Raw genomic sequence first — 21,026 nt, forward strand, 5'->3', positions numbered from 1 at the left:
CAGGACCTTTCCCAAGGAACCCAATTAAAAGTTTAATGACACCGAATGGCACGGACTGCTGCTTAATTGGGATGATAATTTTGTTCTCTGTAATTGGGATGCTACAAGGTGATTAAAGGAACCAGAACAGGGAGAGATGTCCTTTGTGATTTTCACAAGCTGACAGTAATTTGCCTTCTTTCAAAGGGCCTCTGTCAGTGGTGCTTCCTTCCATGTTTCCAGGCTCTGCGACACTGTTGTTGGAACTTAACTCATTCCAAGGTGGCAATAATGTTCTGTGTGTCTTGTAAAAATCAACCTCGCAGTCACTCTGAAGTTAAGATGCCCTGGAAGCAGCAGACCAGCTCTCAAGCTGTTTGCTCAGAGAGATGCTACAAAGAGAATTCTAGAACCCAGGAGACATTTGCTGGATGTTCCAGAAACTTGCAGAAGCCTCTCACTTCGTCTCCTTTTCTCCTTATCTCTGCACATACGTGTATATGTCTATGTATGCACAACTATTTCATCCATATCCTGAAGCAAAGCAGGTGTATTCAGACTGAAGTGGGGCCCCTCTGAGGTAAGCCCCTAAAGACATCTAAAGTGAACCCCCCTCCCCCAGTGAGCTCTTTGGGGATATTTGCAGTTAAAACTATGCAATCTAAGTCAGACAGTCTGTCTCCAAAAGGATGTGGAAATGTAAATGGCACCATATAAGAGAAATGTCAGTTTGGGAGAGGACACAGGAGAGCTGGGTTCTGCTCATTGAGAGGCCTATCCTCCAATTCAGGCCTAGAATCTCATCCAACACTCTTCAATCACAGAACTTCAGGGGAGGGATGTTGACACTACAAAACTTTTCTCTTTCTTTGCAACTCTTTGGCTAGTTCTCTGAATAGTACAAAGAGTTTGTTGGGGGCTTTTGATTCCACTTGTCATTGTTGTTGTTGTTTAGTCATTTAGTCGTGTCCAAATCTTTGTGACCCCATGGACCAGAGCACGCCAGGCACTCCTGTCTTCCACTGCCTCCTGCAGTTTGGTCAAACTCATGCTGATAGCTTTGAGAACACTGTCCAACCATCTCGTCCTCTGTCGTCCCCTTCTCTTTGTGCCATCAATCTTTCCCAACATCAGGGTCATATTTATCCTTAAGTCAGCCTTTCTACCAGTTTGTTTTCTCTCAGTTCTTTTCTGTCCTTCCCAGTCTCCCCAGTCTCCCCAGTCCCTTCTTCTGTGTCTTAGTTGTCTCTATTACTAGTCTTTAGTTAGCATAATCACTTGGGAAGTGTCAACACCACCCTCTCTGCCCCAATGTGGGCCATAGTGTTAGGTTTTGCATTTTATTTACAGCTCTAGCCTCTCACAGTCAATCCTTTTGCCCATCTCAAGATCTTAAGCAGCCTACCTGTCTGTTTTTCCATCCTTTTCCATCCTTCCTAATTCAACACTGCCTCTCCAGATAGAGATAGAGAAGTGATGATATAGATTTTCTTCTTCTTTGGCGATCACTCGTAGCCAAGTAAGATTGTCTTACAGTTTTAACAATGGATCTGTAAGTGACTGTGGAAGCCAGTTCTGGATCCACATGTCCTTCCACAGTGGGGACATTGGTTGCCGGGCGGGAGTTGATCACGATGTGGGTTTGCCAAGCGTTCCTTTCTCCTACCATGTTTCTCCCTTGCTTCCTGAGATCAAGTTTCTTCAAAGTCCATGACATCTTTGGTCAAGGCTGTTCTCCAACTGGAGCGCTCTCAGGCCAGTGTTTCCCAGTTGTTGGTGTTTATACTACTTTTTAAAGATTTGCCTTGAGACGGTCTTTAAACCTCTTTTGTTGACCACCAGCATTACGCTTTCCATTTTTAAGTTCAGAATAGAGGAGTTGCTTTGGAAGACGATCACCAGGCATCCGCACAACATGACCAGTCCAACATGACAGCATCCTGACAGTTCAGTTCTCCACATTTCACTTCAGCTAATGACTTATTTTTTAATGTCCTCATGAAAATCCACCAGAATTTCAGTGTGAGTTTCTCTTAATATACGCATGTTTATATTCAAGTTTGCCTAACACATACATTTTTGCAAAACAATTTTCCTAATGTAATGCATTTTGGTAAGTTCTTTTCACTAATATATGCCCTTTTTCTGCATACTTCCCCCTAGCAAATGCATTTTTGTACACATTACTTGGCATTGCAAAATTCAGAGACGTGGAAATTCCAGAGGATGGCTGTGTTTCAGTTTCCATATTGTTCGAGAGAGTTCAAATGAGGCAGGTTAGCTTTTACATCCAACCTGAATCCGAATTCTCTTACATCCTTAGGCTCACTTTATTAACTATTGTTTTTCCAAGTAAGAAGAGAACAGGCAATGGAGAACAGCATATATGTATGAACTTTTCACAACTGAAGTACTGTGTGAATTTTGTACTTATGTATGTATGTATGTACCTATGTACAGAAAGAAGAGAAGAGTTTGGATTTGATATCCCGCCTTTCACTCCCTTTAAGGAGTCTCAAAGTGGCTAACAACCTCCTTTCCCTTCCTCCCCCACAACAAACACTCTGTGAGGTGAGTGGGGCTGAGAGACTTCACAGAAGTGTGACTGGCCCAAGGTCACCCAGCAGCTGCATGTGGAGGAGCAGGGAAGCGAACCCAGTTCCCCAGATTACGAGTCCACCGCTCTTAACCACTACACCACACTGGCTTGAAAGTAGCTTGATAAACTTTTCCTGATGATACTTGTATCTACCACTGTTGAAACTATTGGCAAATAAACTGTATAGATAAACCAGCCAAAACGACTGAAAAACCCAGATATAAAAGCTGTATTTTCCTTTTCTCCTTGTATTTGAACTTCCTTGATCTTCTTTTTGACAGTGGATATTTTTGTTCATTTGCAACTGCTATGCTTCTGGGTATGTTTTATTTAGTTAGCATGCAAAACACACTGCTCTACCTAGAAAATTAAATTCTTTTTAATACATTAATCACAATTGACAATTGCTCCATTGTTGTGGCTTGTAATAGCTAGTCAAACATGACAGCCCACATGCATTTTAAGGCAAAATAGATTTATTCAGTGTTTGGCCTATTCGGGTCACCAGTGTTTTGCTTGTTGTCAGGAATCCTTTCAGGTTGTACCAGCTGTTGATCCAAAGGATGCGCTGGTTCTAGTACCTTTCCGTGTTTTTAATTTAAGAACTCAAACAGGAAGTGGCCCTCCATCTCCTAATTGGCCTATTCTGACATTCTTAAATTGTATCCATGCATGGAAAGATGGTGTGAGAATGTTAAGGATAGTAAAGGTAAAGGGACCCCTGACCATTAGGTCCAGTCGTGACCAACTCTGGGGTTGCGGTGCTCATCTCCCTTTACTGGCCGAGGGAGCTGGTGTACAGCTTCCAGGTCATGTGGCCAGCATGACTAAGCTGCTCCTGGCGAACCAGAGCAGCGCATGGAAACACCGTTTACCTTCCCGCCAGAGTGGTACCTATTTATCTACTTGCACTTTGACGTGCTTTCGAACTGCTAGGTTGGCAGGAGCAGGGACTGAGCAACGGGAGCTCACCCCATCGTGAGGATTCGAACCGCTGGCCTTCTGATCGGCAGGTCCTAGGCTCTGTGGTTTAACCCACAGCGGTTGAGGATAGTAGGAAAGGATATATTGGATAAATATTATCCTTCCTTCACTCATGCTAGTAAGTGATGTAACAGAGCAAATTCCCCTCAATATAGCTGGAAGCTAGTTAGCAGATTTGTTTGAATCTCTTAGTTAAGGTTATTCCTGGTGTTCCCTTTTATCCCTCCTAAAAGAATAAAGACACAAGAGTCTTTCTGAGTAAAGTAATAAAAAGTTCACTCACATTTCAGTTCACGATTTGATCCCTGGAAGGCAGACTTTAGTTGGTGGTTTCACAAAGAAACTGTGAGTTCATCTCATATGGAGACTGAACTCATGTGCAAAATTGCATTAATAGAATACAAAATGGCTGCAGGATAGCAGCATGGCAGCAAAAGAGAGAACAAGGCAAGAAGAGACAGAACTGCAACTGAGAAAATGGCTGCATGACTCAGCTCTTTTATGGAGTCAGCCAGAGCCATGCCCATCACCCAGATCACATGCAGGGGGAGGAAACTCCAGACCAGTGGAACAGGAAGTTACACTGAATGGATGTCCCCCTGCCTGTGCCCACTCTAGGGCAATAAGGAATGCTGCATTTGACTGCACCAATGGATTACATCCCACAGATGGAGGGTCTGGTACTGTGATTGTAAGCATATTCTACTGAGCAGGAAGGACCATAGTTCAGTGGTAGATGTGCCACTGCAAATGAAGATGTCCCAGATTCAATCCCAGGCATCTCTGGGCAGAACTGGGAATGTTCCCTGCCACACCACCTCCATGGATGCATTCTAAGAACGCTTAAATAGAGCTAGTGGTGATTAAGTATTTGTAAATTGTCACATCAGGATAGAAGAACCTGGACTGCTTCTGGACATCTTCCTGCAGACAATAATGTAGTTGTTGTTTAGTCATTTAGTCATGTCCGACTTTTCGTGACCCCATGGACCAGAGCACACCAGGCACTCCTGTCTTCCACTGCCTCCCACAGTTTGGTCAAACTCATGCTAGAAGCTTTGAGAACACTGTCCAACCATCTTGTCCTCTGTCATCCCCTTCTCCTTGTGCCCTCAATCTTTCCCAACATCACGGTCTTTTCCAGGGAATCTTCTCTTCTCCTGAGGTGGCCAAGGTATTGGAGCCTCAGCTTCACGATCTGTCCTTCCAGTGAGCACTCAGGGCTGATTTCCTTAAGGATGGATAGGTTTGATCTTCTTGCAGTCCATGGGGCTCTCAAGAGTCTCCTGCAGCACCATAATTCAAAAGCATCAATTCTTTGGTGATCAGCCTTCTTTATGGTCCAGCTCTCACTTCCTACTTCTCACTGGCCGAGGGAGCCAGCATACAGCTTCCTGGTCATGTGGCCAGCATGACTAAGCTGCTTCTGATGAACCAGAGCAGCGCACGGAAATGCCGTGTTACCTATTTATCTACTTGCACTCTGATGTGCTTTCGAACTGCTAGGTTGGCAGGAGCTGGGACTGAGCAATGGGTGCTCACCCCATCGCAGGGATTTGAACCGGTGATCTTCTGATCAGCAAGCCCTAGGCTCTGTGGTTTAGACCACAGCACCACCTAATCTATTTTCAGAGTTTTACAGTCTTTCCTGCTCCCATCCCTTCTCAGTCATGAAGTCCCATTTGTTCTTGCACAAGTTACTGGCTCTGCAAGCCCAACTTACTTAGTAGTGGGAAAAAATCCTTCCAGAAGCACCTTAGAGACCAACTAAGTTTGTCATTGCTATGAACTTTCATGTGCATGTATCTGAAGAAGTGTGCATGCACACGAAAGCTCATAGCAATGACATACTTAGTTGGTCTCTAAGGTGCTACTGGAAGGATTTTTTTTATTTAGTAGTGAAACTAAGTCTCCAACTGTACACTACATGGAGTTCTGCCTCAACCTTTTCCTTTAAACAAAAAATTCCCTTAATCAGATTGAGAAGACCTGATTTGATAAACAGCAACGGTATACAGAAATGGGCACTAAACTCTCTACACTCTGGTTGGATTTCAGCTGAAACCCATCCACCACAAATTACTTTTCCCCCTTTGGGGGAAAATAGAGGTCCTTGTAAGAGGGATGCAGGTGGCGCTGTGGGTTAAACCACAAACCTATGACTTGCCGATCAGAAGGTCGGCGGTTCGAATCCCCGCGACGGGATGAATTCCTGTTGCTCGGTCCCTCCTCCTGCCAACCTAGCAGTTCAAAAGCACGTCAAAGTGCAAGTAGATAAATAGGTACCGCTCCGGTGGGAAGGTAATTGGCATTTCCGTGCACTGCTCTGGTTCGCCAGAAGCAGCTTAGTCATGCTGGCCACATGACCCGGAAGCTGTACACCGACTCCCTCAGCCAATAAAGCGAAATGAGCGCCGCAACCCCAGAGTCGGTCTCGACTGGACCTAATGGTCAGGGATCCCTTTACCTTTACCTTAGAGGTCCTTGTGTTTTTCTGCTTTATTTTCCCCATGGATTTTTTAAAAAACACAGCTTTTAGAAGGCAATTTAGAGCTAAAAAACCATCCAGAAACAGCTTCTCTCCCTCCATCCATCTTCCTTCCTGATTCAACCTTCCCAAACCGATTCCATTTAAAACACACACAGAAGGGGAAATGCACACAAAACTCGGTGTAGGGAGTTTTGTACATGTCAACTTTGCCTTTTAGACCACTTGTCATCCTGGTAGCTCTCCTTTCCAAAATGCCAGTGTCCTTTCTGATTATTTCCTGTAAAACCTTCCAACCTAGCGCAGAAACTACTCTTTCCCCCCTCCCTTCTTTTTTCCAGTATAATGCACTTGGACATCTGAAGTGATCCATCCAGCTCTCTCTCTCTCCCTCCATCTACCAGAACTTGCCTTCCTTTCGCTCCTTACCAGCTGCTCAGGAACTTGCACTGCGAAAGCCCTGCATGATGCGCTCCATCTCACCACTTACAAAATGCAATAAATACATTCTAATAAATATATATTCAGATCAGAAGCATTTTTGAGCTGCTTAGCCGAGTGCATATCTCGTCCTTTGTACACATATTTGTACAAAGTGTTGCCTGTAATTTTAAAGATGCTTGCCGGAGGGAGGTTTCATTTTTCCATTGAAGTCCCCTTGATTTACTGTATGCAATATGTTACAGCTTCCTTATTTGCTCCTCTGGGACACTTACTGACAGTAAATCTCTATTAAAATATTCTTCCATATGGTTGCATGAAAATTTTATTGCAGTGAGCCTCAGGCTGAAGGTCACAGCTGAGTAGCTGCAGTTAAGCAGTGTAGTCTATAGACTCTGAGGTACATCTGTTCTGGGAGTGAGAGTAAAATTAGAATTTTACTCTCAATAGCAATTCTCTAAACTAGTTACACTTGTTTACCATTGCAGGCCAGGACCAAAGCAATGCGTTCCATATACATGTCACAGGCTATTGTGGCTACATGATTTAGGTCGTAAACTCTGATCCAGAAATTGCAAAAATGTAGAGGTCACTGGAGAGGGTCCCTAATGTATATTTCATTTATGATACATGAAAATTTAATAACCTCTCACATGATGGGACTCAGTGGCTTGCTTCCTTGGTTTTTGGCATTGGATTCATTGTTCACTGCGACGTTTCCTGGCCAGGATAGCACGCAAACTTTGTAAACAATGCAAAATATTATTTCTAATTGAGAGTGAATAGCCAGATCCATGGCTGCCAAGCTGCTCCTAACCTGGCAGTGCCATCATGCCAGTTGGCCCAGTCTTGGGATGCTAAGGTGCCTGCATTTTGGAAATGGTTTGGAAAGATGGCCAGGAACCGTGTTCCATTGTGAAGATCACCAAGTATGGGGTGTTACACATCACTCCAAACATTATGTTTAGTAATTGATGCTAGGGTCAGCCAAATGTTAATCTACAGCTTACATTTGCTTGCAGGAAAGTAATGCCAGGGTCACTTCTAAATCCTTCTCATTGAGCAACAACATGATAACTATCAGAATGAACCTGGGCCAAGGCAGTCCTTACCAATCACCATGTGGCAGAAAGTCAGAGGACTCTCAGGAGAGGAATTTGTCCTGTAATGCATATGGGGCCAACCAGTGCTCTCTTTTTAAGGAAAAATGGTGCCCGTATTCAACATGAAGTTGTTACAGTAGGTGGTGCACTTCTAACATTTTTTTAAAGGGGGGTACCGGTACTGCATACTCTTGAGTACCCCAAGAAAAAAAAAAAGCACTCAGGCTAACTTATGTGGAGCAATCCTACACATCTAAGCTTTTTGGAAGCAATGTTTTGTCATTAGATTGCAAACGACAGTGCAGAAGGGCATATTTTCCCTGCCTGTTAAAGGGGGAATGGAGGGCACAGAATTCAAATTCCTGATACTGTCAACTTTTCTGTTTGGTTTTTTTTTTTTAGTTTGTATCTCTTATGGGCAATGCCTAGTGAAAGTGGTTGAATAAGGTTCCAGAGGTTGAGGGCAGAGGAGGCGGGAAGTTTCAGTTCCCTGCACTTGGTTTTTTTAGTTCCTTAATTATAGAAATGTTCAAAAAATATTATGTAAGCAAGTGCAGTGCAGAACTTTTAAAATTTAGACTGCTTACTTCTTTTTCTAACCATCCAATGATAGTTATTTTTGTCACCTCCTTATTTTCCTCTCTCATAACGCTAAAACCCATGGACGTCCAATGAAGCCGAATGTTTCAGGAAAGGCAAAAGAAAGCACTTCTTCACACAACACAGAGTTAAATTACGGACTTAGCTCTTACAAGATGGCCTTTAACTGGAATGGTTTTAAAAAGGGATTAAACAAATTCATGGAGTCTAAAGCCATCCATGACTACCTTGAGGGCTGGAGCTGATGGGAGCTGCGGTCCTGAAAATATCTGGTGGTTCCCTATTCCCTGCCTTATATACTATTTGTTTGACCAGAGACTAGGAGATGCTCTCTTCAGGGCTTCAGGTTTGTCTTTGTCAGGTGCATGCTTAGTTAAGAAAACACTCTGAAAGAATATTTTGTAAATCTGGCCAGAATTCAAACAGCATTTTTAGGCATACCATTGGACTTAGGTGGAATGTATATGACAAACGTCCTTTAAAACCCCCTTTAGATTCATCTGTTCCCAGAATGAATTTCTTGAGATGTTTATGCTCCTAAAGATGGGAGTAAAGCTATTCTATTCATACTTTGGGGTAGGTGATCAAGCTCCATTGCTTCAGAGATCAGTCTCCCAAGTTACATCAAACATTTCTTGCCATATCAGTTGTCATATCAATCAAGCATTTCTGGCTATAGCAATTAACTTTTGCATTACACAACTGAACAATTCAATATTTTGGATGTCAATCTACCATTGTGATTTTTTGATATTTTTTTAAGTGTGGGCTAATTAGATGTGATCTGAGTCCATGCATAAACCTTAATTAATTCACTTGTACCCTCATTTTCAAAGAAGATAGATATCAGCTTGCTGTAATATTTTACCAAAGTGGATGTGTGTTGAGTAGGTTCAAAATGAATTCCCAACCACACACTCCCACATCCTGACAAGCCAATAAAAATGATATTAGGTGATTAAATGTAGGAATAAAAAAGAAGGCCGACATAATGATAAACTGTAATGAAGTCAAACAGCTGGCAGACTCCTTGGTGAATTTGCCACCTGATGGCTTGTACGAAGATTCAGGCAATGCCTCCAGCGCGCTAGTCAGCTGGCAACCACTACTACACACACTGAACATTACCTCCCATTCATTAATTGGCTTGCTAGAAACTCACTTTCTTGCCATCAGGACAGAAAACATCTTTTTCATATGTGTGAGAACATGGCCTATTTGTTATGTACAGGAACATTTGATTAATGTTGATAAATTACCACTGGCTAATCTGCAGACAGGGATGGATTTCTGATAGCAAAAGTCACACGGAGGCTTTCATTCTACTTAACTTTGAAAGAATTTGACTCAAGGTGAAATGTGGATGCAGCAATTGGCCTCAAAACGGAAAGCTGAATGCATTTTGTTTTTATGCCTCACACACTGGCCCTTGGGTTAAAAACCGAGAGTGTAGGAACTCAGTGAGGATTATCAGAACCACCCATCTCCGCACTTCAACCTTCCCACTGTATTTTTCTCTCTGTTGCTGTTTTGGAAATGGAAAGCCATTTAGGTGTGAGTGAACTGGTGTCAACTGCTAGGTTTTCCTCCCTGCAGAACCTACATTTATACAGGTATCTACTGAGAAGATCCATTTAAAAGCAAGTGTACCAAAAGGAATTATTATGTGTGTGGGGGGGGGAATTAGGATAAAGGCACCATATTTTGTTCTCGCTTAGGGTGCTATATTGAAGGGACGCAGGTGGCGCTGTGGTCTAAACCACAGAGCCTGGGGCTTGCCGATCAGAAGGTCGGTGGTTCGATTCCCCACGACGGGGTGAGCTCCTGTTGCTCGGTCTCTGCTCCTGCCCACCTAGCAGTTCGAAAGCATATCAAAGTACAAGTAGATAAATAGGTAGGTACCACTCCAGCGGGAAGGTAAATGGTGTTTCCGTGCACTGCTCTGGTTTGCCAGAAGCGGCTTAGTCCTGCTGGCCACATGACCTGGAAGCTGTCTGTGGACAAACGCCGGCTTCCTTGGCCAGTAAAGCAAGATGAGCACTGCAACCCCAGAGTCGTTCGCGACTGGACTTAACTGTCAGGGGTCCCTTTACCTTTACCTTTAGGGTGCTAAATTACCCAAGTCCATCCCTGTTAGAAGCAGATACTACAATATTTGGTCACAGCTCATGGCAATGGAAAACAGGAAACTGCCTTATACTTAGGTCACTTGTCCATGTAACACAGTGTTATTTAGCCAGACTAGCAGCAGTTCTCCAGGGTTTCAGGCAGGTACTTTTTCTACCCCTGCTTGGAGATACCAGGGATTGAACATGGGTTGTCTACATGCAAGGCTAATGCTCCATCACAGACTTGTGGTCCTTCCAATTGAGCTATGGTCCTCCTCATAGAAGGGATGGATCTTGGCCACTTATTTGAAGATCTGATTACAAACCCTAGAGAGACAAATACCGTGGTACCTCGGTTTTCAAATGTAATCCCTTCTGGAAGACTGTTTGAGTTCTGAAACGTTTGAAAACCAAAAACTCAATAGCCAACAGCTGGGCCTCAGGATCTTGCACTCATGGCATGTTCGACGTCCGAGGTGTGTTCAAAAAACAAAACATTTACTTCTGGGTTTACGGCGTTTGAAAACCGAAATGTTCATCAATGGAGACGTTCGAAAACCAAGGTACCACTGCACGAACACTTGACTCCTTACTTTGCCAAAGGAGAAATTGCACATTTTGCCTTTTTGTTTGTTTGTTTGTTTCAAATATATTGAGGCTATGTAAAGAGTTTCAAAAAAACTTTGGCTATCTCCCTTTCCATGTCAAAGCTAGCAATTTCAGTATGGTGAGCCACCCCATCCGCACATCAGGCATTGTAAATATCTACTCACCATTTCTTGGTCCTCTTTGATGATTACTGATTTCTCTACTGCTGCTTTGGAACTATTTTCCTCCCATTGGTTTTTTTCTCTCCTTCCACTTTCCTATGATAGGTACATGGCCAATCCCACACAACCCGCAGGGAACAGGCTGAAATCACAGCACTATGTTGCCAGTCGGATTTGGCAAGGTGAAGCTTTGAAACCAGCCACTAAGGCAAAGCACCCCAAATCCCTTCCAACCTAAATGGAAAGCTAAATAGTATGCCACAATAAAGTGAAGGGATCATTGAACATGACTGCCATATTCAGAGGAATGAGCCAAAGGTCCTGCTGTTCTTCAGGCTTGAGGTTCAGGAGACTTTCCACCCAGTCAAATACTCCAGGTACAGAATTGTTGAATAACTTCAAGTTCCTTTTATATAACATAACAGAAACATTTACAAGAGTTTTTAACATCTTCTGTGGTATGTAGTTTGTTTTAAATTTATTTCTCAAATATGACAAAAAGATAAAAAAAGACAGCATCAACTTGCATTAACAATAAAAAAGCCACCAATCCCGACTTAACCATATACTGTATTTTTTGGTGTATAACATGCCCCCTTGTATAAGACGCCCCCTATTTGGGGGGGGGGACCCTGAACATACATTTTACAACATGAAAAGCTTAAGTTTCTGTTCATCATAAATAAATACACCCATTGCCATTTCAAATTTCCTGAAGCAGCAGCCATATATTATACGTATTTTATTATTTTCATTTATTAAATTTGAATACTGCCCTATACCTGCAGGTATCTTCATTCTTAAGTACAGGTTAATTGCAAATACCTTCTTCCATGTGGTTCCAGAAACAGGAGCAAAAACTGTGATGGCCTACCAAGAATTATAGAGCAGTGCAGGGCCATCTTAAGCATGTCCGGCGCCGGGGTGCAAAGCTCCCTCCGGTGCCCTCCACCATTTCCCATAGTTTTTTAGGGAGGATGGTAGTACTGGAGGGGCTGGAGGAGGCGGGCAGCAACTGGAGGGTGGCTCCTCCGAAGGGGAAGAGGCAGGGGCTGGATGCGACGCCTCCTGGCTCAGGTGGCCGCTTCATGCCACGGTGGTCACAGCAGACGGAGGCTCCGGGCGCGGCGCAGCATGGCAGAGGCAGGCGAGGGTGGTGAGCTGATGACGGGAGTCGCCACATCCAGCCTCCGCCTCTTCCCTGATGCCCTCCAGAACTTGGTGCCCCATGTCACTAGCCTCTATGGGTAAGACACCCGTGGAACAGTGTGTGATGGCCTGGGAAGCCGATTCAGAGGCTGAACCGGAGGAATCCCAGCCTGCACAGGAGTCCCCGCCTCCAGGGCCGGCTGAACTGGGGCAGGGCCTTGATTCTGAAGCGCCTGCACCTGTGCCGGATCCTCAGGAGCAGGCACCAGGTGAATCCACTCTGGCTCCAGAGGTGGTTGAGGACTCAGTGTCTACAGGTGAGTCTCCCCCTGGGTCCAGTAACCCTTCAGCCTCTCCTGAACAGCAGAGGCTCAGGGCAGAGAGGCGAAGGGAACTGGTTTCTCCCAGGAGGAGTGCTTGCCTTAAGGCCAGGAGAGGCGGGTCTCCTGGGGGCCGGGGCTGCCCCTGGCCTCAGAGAAGATAAAGGCCAGTCAGCCCGGTCCCAGGTTGCGGGAGCAACGTCGTTGATGAGCTGTTTCGGCCAGCATCCAGTCCTGTTCCCCCAGAGTTCCTGTCCTTGCCTGGCTTCTCACTGTGGACCCCGCTTCGCCCGTGGAGGACTGTCTGCCGACCCTCAACTCAGGTCCTGGACCTCGCCCCACGGTTACCTCCCCCCTGGACCAGCACACAGTGGCTCCCAAACTCCTGCCGCCACCCATGGACTACTTGAAAATTGCTGATGGTCTTTGCAGAAGAAGAAATGCCATGGTGCATCTGCACCAGTGAAACTGGAGACCTTCATCTGCCCCAGCTTCAATAAAACATGTCGCTCCTTTATCGGTCTCTATAACCACAGCCGGCTCTGTAACTCTCCAACGGTTTGACTTTACTTCCAATGGTCTCTCTTCCAATGTCTCTTGAGACAGACTGATGCCCACTTTGCAGACCACTTAAGGATTTTTCTGTCTGCTGTAGCAGTTGTAATGTGCTGTGCTAGATGCTGTATGATTGTTAATTGTATATATATTACACCTTTTACTTCTTATACTGCATTTTATTGTAGTATAATCTGCGTTCCATAGAATTCACATCGTAATACGATGAAACGAACTGTACGAAATAAAAGAACTAATAAAAATACAATTAAAATTGATATAATTTTTACATACACGCTGTGGATCATCTGAATGAAGCTCATGCACCTCTGGTCATCCAATGACCAGTCTGGAAACCCTTGCTTTGCAAGACACTCCCCCTGGAAGTCTCGTGTCTTCTTCCTTGGCCTGTTTTCAGAGGCAGATAAATACATTTTTATATCACCAGGTGTCTCAGTATTAGCCAGTGGTTGTCATTTCCTGTTGTTTTTATATACATAAAAGATGTACATTTCAGTTTCTCAATTTTCCGGTTTTATATTCACTTCTTCACATTACCACATTATTCACACACACACACACACACACACACAGAGAGAGAGAGAGAGAGAGAGAGAGAGAGAGAGAGAGAGGTTGCTTTTTCTGGGGGGACCATTTTGTGAATCTAAGTTTAGCCTCATTGAGGGCAGTATTTCCATATGAGTAGGAAAATGAGAATACCCCTAAACATATTTTTTTTAGAAAAAAAGCTGTCTCTCTCTCTCTCTCTCTCTCTCTCTCTCTCTCTCTATATATATATATATACAGTGGTACCTCGGGTTACATACGCTTCAGGTTACAGACTCCGCTAACCCAGAAATAGTGCTTCAGGTTAAGAACTTTGCTTCAGGATGAGAACAGAAATCGTGCTCCAGCGGCACAGCGGCAGCAGGAGGCCCCATTAGCTAAAGTGGTGCTTCAGGTTAAGAACAGTTTCAGGTTAAGTACAGACCTCCAGAATGAATTAAGTACTTAACCCGAGGTACCACTGTATATATGAAAAGTTCTCATGAAAATTTATCAACATTCCAGTGTTAATTTCTCCTGATATGCATATTTTTGTGTGCACTTTTGCCTAATAAAAAGGCTTTTGCAGGCCTCTTCTTGCCTCTTTTAAAATCAGAACAGAAAGGATTTCGATAGGTGGCCGGCCCCGCCCATCTGTCAAAGTTGGCCCCTGGGGCAGATCCTGATAAGAATCTGGCTCATAGAGCCAGAAAAGTTCTCCACCCTGGCTTACTGTTTCGGAAAAAAGTGGAGCGGGTAGGTTCACACCAAATCAAATTTGCCCCCCATCTCTAAGGTATATACTGTATTTTTTGCTCTATAAGACTCACTTTTTCCCTCCTAAAAAGTAAGGGGAAATGTGTGTGCCTCTTAAGGAGCGAATGCAGGCTGCGCAGCTATCCCAGAAGCCAGAACAGCAAGAGGGATTGCTGCTTTCACTGCGCAGCGATCCCTCTTGCTGTTCTGGCTTCTGGGATTCAGAATATTTTTTTTTCTTGTTTTCCTCCTCCAAAAACTAGGTGCGTCTTGTGGTCTGGTGCGTCCTATAGAGCGAAAAATACGGTAGTCTGCTGTTGAAAGTTGGTCTAGAAATATCAGCAAAATAAGAACACCAACAAACACAGCAACAGTAGGCCAACGGTTCCAAGTCCTCCTGCGCTGGCGGCAAGACGCTCAGGCCTTTAATCACGGCAGTTTAAGAAAGAGCCTCCCCTCTCTACCAATTCTCCCTTTTGTGCTTCCCCCGTCCAAAGAAGCATGCACTTGCTTGTTTTGCCATTTACTCCCATCAGCAGAGCCCATTCTCAGCCACTTCTTAAATGCATTTTTACGAGGAGGCAAAGTCAAATCACTATTACTTAATTAACACGATTGTGAAGGCTTCAATCCAGCTGCACAATTGCTTCCCTGACCTTGCAAGAAGGATGCACGACTTCATTATTGAGTATATTGTTTCCTATAAACATATAAAACCCGTACCAATAACAATCCCATCAGCTGAAATGAAGTTATCCGAGAACAGAATTAAACTCTCAATGACCCCTTTGCTCTACTCCATAGACCCCTATTAATAATTTCTAATCTAATCAACAGGGGTAAATGTACTATTGCAGCCCATGCCAGGCACTCTGCCAGGAAGGGCCTATTGCAGTCCGTCTCATTTATTCCAGTCCAGGGCTTCTCCGGCAGAAGATGCATCTTTCCCTGGGAGGCCACTGGCTGATTTCCTCTTTTGTTATCTTTTCAGGCAAAGTCATGTCCTTGTAACTGATAGACACATTGCTTTGTAAATAACCCTGGAGTGACTGATAGTGCTCTTGCCAGACAGACCCTGTAAATAGCCGGGCATTATTCACGCCAGGCCTGAGAGCGCTGCAATGCGGCTGACAAATTTATGACAGATCCGAGCTCACCTCTTCCACAAATATATGCTTTCCTGGCAAATTCATCACATGTTTTTAATGGGCCCCATACTGAATTTGTCAGCTGTCTGTCCCTTCATGTTGCTTCCCTTTGGGTTTCCGTCAAGGATTGCTGGCTGAAATCATCTCTCAGCTGCCAGGTCTGGGAGAGATCAATGATGACACATCTATTGATGATATTTTACCTTCAACTATTCAGCCCATGCATCATTTTAACAATGCTGATATGTTTATTGAGTGCCTGCTAGCATTCGCCATTGGGCGGAAAGTGATGTCAGACTACATTTTTTGCCTTGCTTGGTAGAAATTTCTCCCCCTCCCCCACCCATCTTGCCGCTGCTTAGCACTCCTTTAATTAGAAGATGTACAAATCCATATAGAAGAGGGAAAATACCCAGGTAACAGCTGAATCAAACTGTAAGCTTCTAATGTGGTACGGTCCTCTCGCATTACTGGCGCAATGTTGCTCTCCTGAGCAACATTGAAACAGATCCCCTGAAAAACATGCACAACAGAGGTGAGTTATTTTAAGCATTGTGTTCCCTATGTATGTCTTGTTAATTTATGGTGGGGGCATGTTTTCAAGCATGACTGTACCACCATAGAAAATGAAACAGAAAAGATTACGAACCGATTCAAATTTGTGATGGGTGAAGTCCATGGTAAATTTAATTTTAGATGCTAGATCCCAATATGGATTCAGAGTAGATTCCCATGGACCTCACGTGGTCTAGAGTCCCCAAGGTGGTTGAATGGCTCCTTGAATGCCTCATTCTGGCAGCTCCTGCAGCCAAGTTGGTGACAAACATATTGCTCTGCTTTCCTTTGGACCACATCAGAGAGGCCTCTGGACAGCCCAGGACCTCAGTCTACTCTGCCCAGGCTTAAACCCTGGGGAGGTCACTTTGGTATTGCAAATGCAGTAAAAGCATTTCTATGTCACTTAATATTTCAAAAAATCTCTTAAAGTGGGGTACACCCTAAATATGTGGAAGTCTGACTTCCAAATTCAGCAAAAACAACGTATGGATTGATCTGGTTGTTTTGCCAGCAGCTTCAGAAATGACAGGGAAATTTTTGCCATGTGATGGATCCTGCCATAAATACGGAAATATTTACATGCAGAATGGAAAGTGGAGCCTGTAGGCATGGTGGCAGAAAAATGTGCTGTTGTGCTTTTGGAAACTGCCATTGGGAAGTTGTAGTTATATCTGTGGATGGCCAGATGACACATGTGAGTGCCTTCTTGGAGAACGTCAAGATTCATTATCTGGAGAGGGTTTTTTTGTGCATGTCTGAACCGATCCTGCATGACCCACCTGAACAGTTGCCAGACATCTGCTCAAGAAAGGCAAAATTTATAGCACCCTTGACCATTGCCATCGAGGCTTACTACAGACAGTTGCTTAGCCTGGAAAAAAACAACAACAGTAACTAGTTGAAATAGAAGGTAATTATGAAGGTTACTAAGGTTCTCTTTCCAAAGAAGAAAGTTCCACTGAACATCAAGAGGATTTATGAAGTCCCTGCCTTGAACAGTGAGTACTCTGAAAGGTTTACCTGGCATTAACAGAACACATCTCAATTATCTTTAGCTGCTATCAAAATGTCAGAACATTTTGTTTTGTTTCTGTCCTTCTGAAGATGTGGATCTCTATAATTGTGTGTTCTTACATTTGAAATATATCCAGCGCTCGTTTTCCTTGGCACTTAGGAAGAAGGCAAAACGAGTGCTTGCGTCCCAGATTATAGTGTAGCGGAAACTGCGTTTAATTACCAGTTTCATAACTACAAAATTGAGTGTGGTCACAAACAGACTGAAAAGATTATGGCAGGTTGCAGATAATAGTCATATGTTGCTTTGCTGCCATGAATTGTACAACTAGCTATGCAGGACTCTGCTTTCTGGGCAAGCCCTCTTTCACTTCTCTCATATTCTATCCATACTGGTTTGAAATAATAGATTGGTTTTAGGCCCAGAAAATGGCATGAAACTAGATTGTCAAAAGTATCTGACTTCCCATTGGCTTGATAGGACACAAGCTAGTAGCGCTGAAGACTTATGACTCCACAGAAGACAGGGGTCTGGTTGACAAGGTTTTGGCTGTAAGGGTACACTGTTTATCACAGGGATGAGGTACTTCAGTCTAGGGGGCCAATTGTAGCCATCTGTCTCTCTCTGCCTGGTCATCAGGACTCTTTCCAGGCCATGTTACACACCTAATCAGACATTTTCTGTGCCCTCCTTGATGGCTTGTGCCTGGCTTGAATACCGTAGGTCCTTGATTTGTGTTTGCAGGGCAGATTTAAACAAGTTGAAGCCAGCACAAGTCCTGCCACAACAGGACTTTGCTCCTTCTCTTTGACATGCACATCCCTACGCCTCTCCCAAACCTACTCTGAAGGATCAGGAGAACCCCCAAACAGTGCGTGGGGTGAGGAGAGGGGAGTTGGCTCCATAGGACAAGCAGAAATCTCATGCCGTGTAAAATTCCACCCAATGCCTGTTGCTTGCCTGGAGGGAAGTTGGAGAGATACAGGGGTAGGAGATGGGTAGGAACCTCAGGGTTTTTCCACACTCAGAATATAGCCTAGTCTATAAATTTAAGAGAGAGATCTGTTGTGCTGCCCACACAGTATGACAAGAAGTCTTTGTTAGCAGATCAGGGCTTGGATGTTCACATCTGCTGAAACAATAAGACAAAAATACACCTTAATCAGTGACAACATTAGCAGAAGGTTGTGGGTGTGAGAATGAAGGGAGGGCCTGCGGAACGTACTCCACAAGAAAGTGAGAAAAGACATAACAAAGGGCATATAAGTGACTTAAGATGTTGGTTGAGATGGACTGGCGACCAGTTCCCCTTTACTGTCAAGTTAGGCTGAAGTAGTCAAAAATATTGCATTGTGTGGTAGGCTCCTGAGTATTTGCATTGTAGGGTAGCTTCATGGGATGGTGTATTATACTTCTAATCAGTACCTTTTCCCTTTTGTTGTATGGATTCCTCTTCCTGGTTACACACCCTCACACTAACCTGCATCAATGCTTACAGGACCATGTAAACACCTCTGAGCTTCAGAGCAGGATATAAATATAATAAACAAGTGGAGGCCGATGAGCAGGGGGCAAAGAGAAGATGGTGTGTTCCCCTGATCCCACTTTTTCTTTTCTTTATCCTGCAATGAGTACTCAACAGATACAAAGGCCCTGGAGATATTGATGTCTTGTCCTGAAACCTATGAGGACCTGAGGCTGGCCCTCTTAAGAGCCCCTTTGCCTGAGGATTTGAGAGAACCCAGTAGTAAAGTGCACCTTGGGGAGACTGGTGTAGGGCGTCCTCTAGGTCCTGGCTGATGCAATGTATTTGAAGCCGAAGGGCGGTGAGCTTAGTTCAGTCTTCCCAGACCTGGTGCCCTCCAGACATTTTGCCAGCATTGCCAATGGTGAAGGATAATGGGGGCTGTAGACCAAAAACATCCACAGGCCACCAGGTTGGGGAATGTTTGTTTAGTCATTTAGTCATGTCCGACTCTTCGTGACCCCCTGGACCAGAGCACGCCAAGCCCTCCTGTCTTCCACTGCCTCCCGCAGTTTGGTCAAACTCATGCACACTGTCCAACCATCTCATCCTCTGTCGTCCCCTTCTTCTTGTGCCCTCCATCTTTCCCAACATCAGGGTCTTTTCCAGGGAGTCTTCTCTTCTCATGAGGTGGCCAAAGTATTGGAGCCTCAGCTTCAGGATCTGTCCTTGCAGTGAGCACTCAGGGCTGATTTCCTTCAGAATGGATCGGTTTAATCTTCTTGCAGTCCATGGGACTCTCAAGAGTCTCCTCCAGCACCATAATTCAAAACATCAATTCTTCAACAATCAGCCTTCTTTATGGTCCAGCTCTCGCTTAGTCCTATTCTTTGCAGTGGCTTGTTTTGGGCTCAGGAAATGAATGAAACAAGCCACATTTACCCTACCAGCACAAAGCACTCAACTCATTTTCATTCTCAGACCTTGGGGTGGGGGTGGGCTTTTCTTTGACTGAGGTGAATTAAGTGGCCAACTGTCCATTCCTAACTGTCCATCGCCATCTTGATGAGAGCTTGGCACCCCTACAATGCTGTCCGCTGGCAGGAATTTCCCCTAAGAGTAGAAGACAGAATGCATGTACAACTGTTGCTCCACAGCAGATTTTGGGGTTTGTGGTGGGAGACATTAGTCACTTTGACCACATAATTTTTGCCCAAACATCATGAGGTCAGTACCATTGGCATCAACCCCTATCCTATCCCCACTTTTGTGCCTGCACCTCCATTACAGGGTTATAAACAGACTATAAAGGTAAAGGGACCCCTGACCGTTAGGTCAAGTTGTGACTGACTCTGGGGTTGCGGTGCTCATCTCACTTTAGTGGCTGAGGGAGCCGGCATACAGCTTCTGGGTCATGTGGCCAGCATGACTAAGATGCTTCTGGCGAACCAGAGCAGCGCACGGAAACGCCGTTTACCTTCCCGCTGGAGCGGTACCTATTTATTTATCTACTTGCACTTTGACGTGCTTTCAAACTGCTAGGTTGGCAGGAGCAGGGACTGAGCAACGGGAGCTCACCCCATCGCAGGGATTCGAACCGCCAACCTTCTGATCGGCAAGTCCTAGGCTCTGTAGTTTAACCCACAGCGCCACCCACGTCCCTAAATAAACACATTTAAATTAAGGAGACATTCAGAATGGATTTTTCCTTTACTACAGTACAAATTGAATAGCAGGAAGAAAAGGGATTAAGAACTATCCTGTGTCTTGCCAGCACATTTTATGGTTTTTGGCTTTTTCTTTTATCAAGAGAATGCAAACGCCCAACAGTCACCACATATTGCAAAATGATCTAACCAGATTTTTGTTTAATTGCATGCATGCATTTACTATTTCTTTATGATTTCTTATATCCTAGTTCTAGCGAGTATAATTCCCCAGAAGAGAATGCTAAACATTATTTACTTTCCTCTGCCATGGTTTATAGCCACTCACTTCTATTGTGTGAAGCTCTTCAAAACCAGCTGAGGTTGTGCTTGTTGTTTTGGATATTGCTAACAATGTCACAGGCCAAAGGGATAGGAGTGGTTGAGGGAGGATCAGTGGCAAAATTTGCCTAGCTATAAACTGAAGCATGTTGACTTTTATGAGCCCTTTGCTGGCATCATTGTTTTATTTACAGAATGTTATTTATTTAAAGTGCATTATAGTCCACCATCACCAACACCCTAAAAAAGAGAGAGAGATTGTATTTTGGGCAGGCTTTTAATTACCGATTCTCAGGAACTAATCATGACAAAATAAAGCAGTGGTTTTCTTTCAACAGGGTGCCTAAGTTGTATCTGATGTTAACTATACTTGGAGGAGACCCATTGTAATTAATGAACATGAAAAATTTATATCCGTTAATTTAAATGGGTGCATCTGAATAGCACTTAGTTC

The sequence above is a fragment of the Podarcis gaigeae genome, assembly GCF_964106915.1.
Source record: "Podarcis gaigeae genome assembly, chromosome: 3".
NCBI lineage: Eukaryota > Metazoa > Chordata > Lepidosauria > Squamata > Lacertidae > Podarcis > Podarcis gaigeae.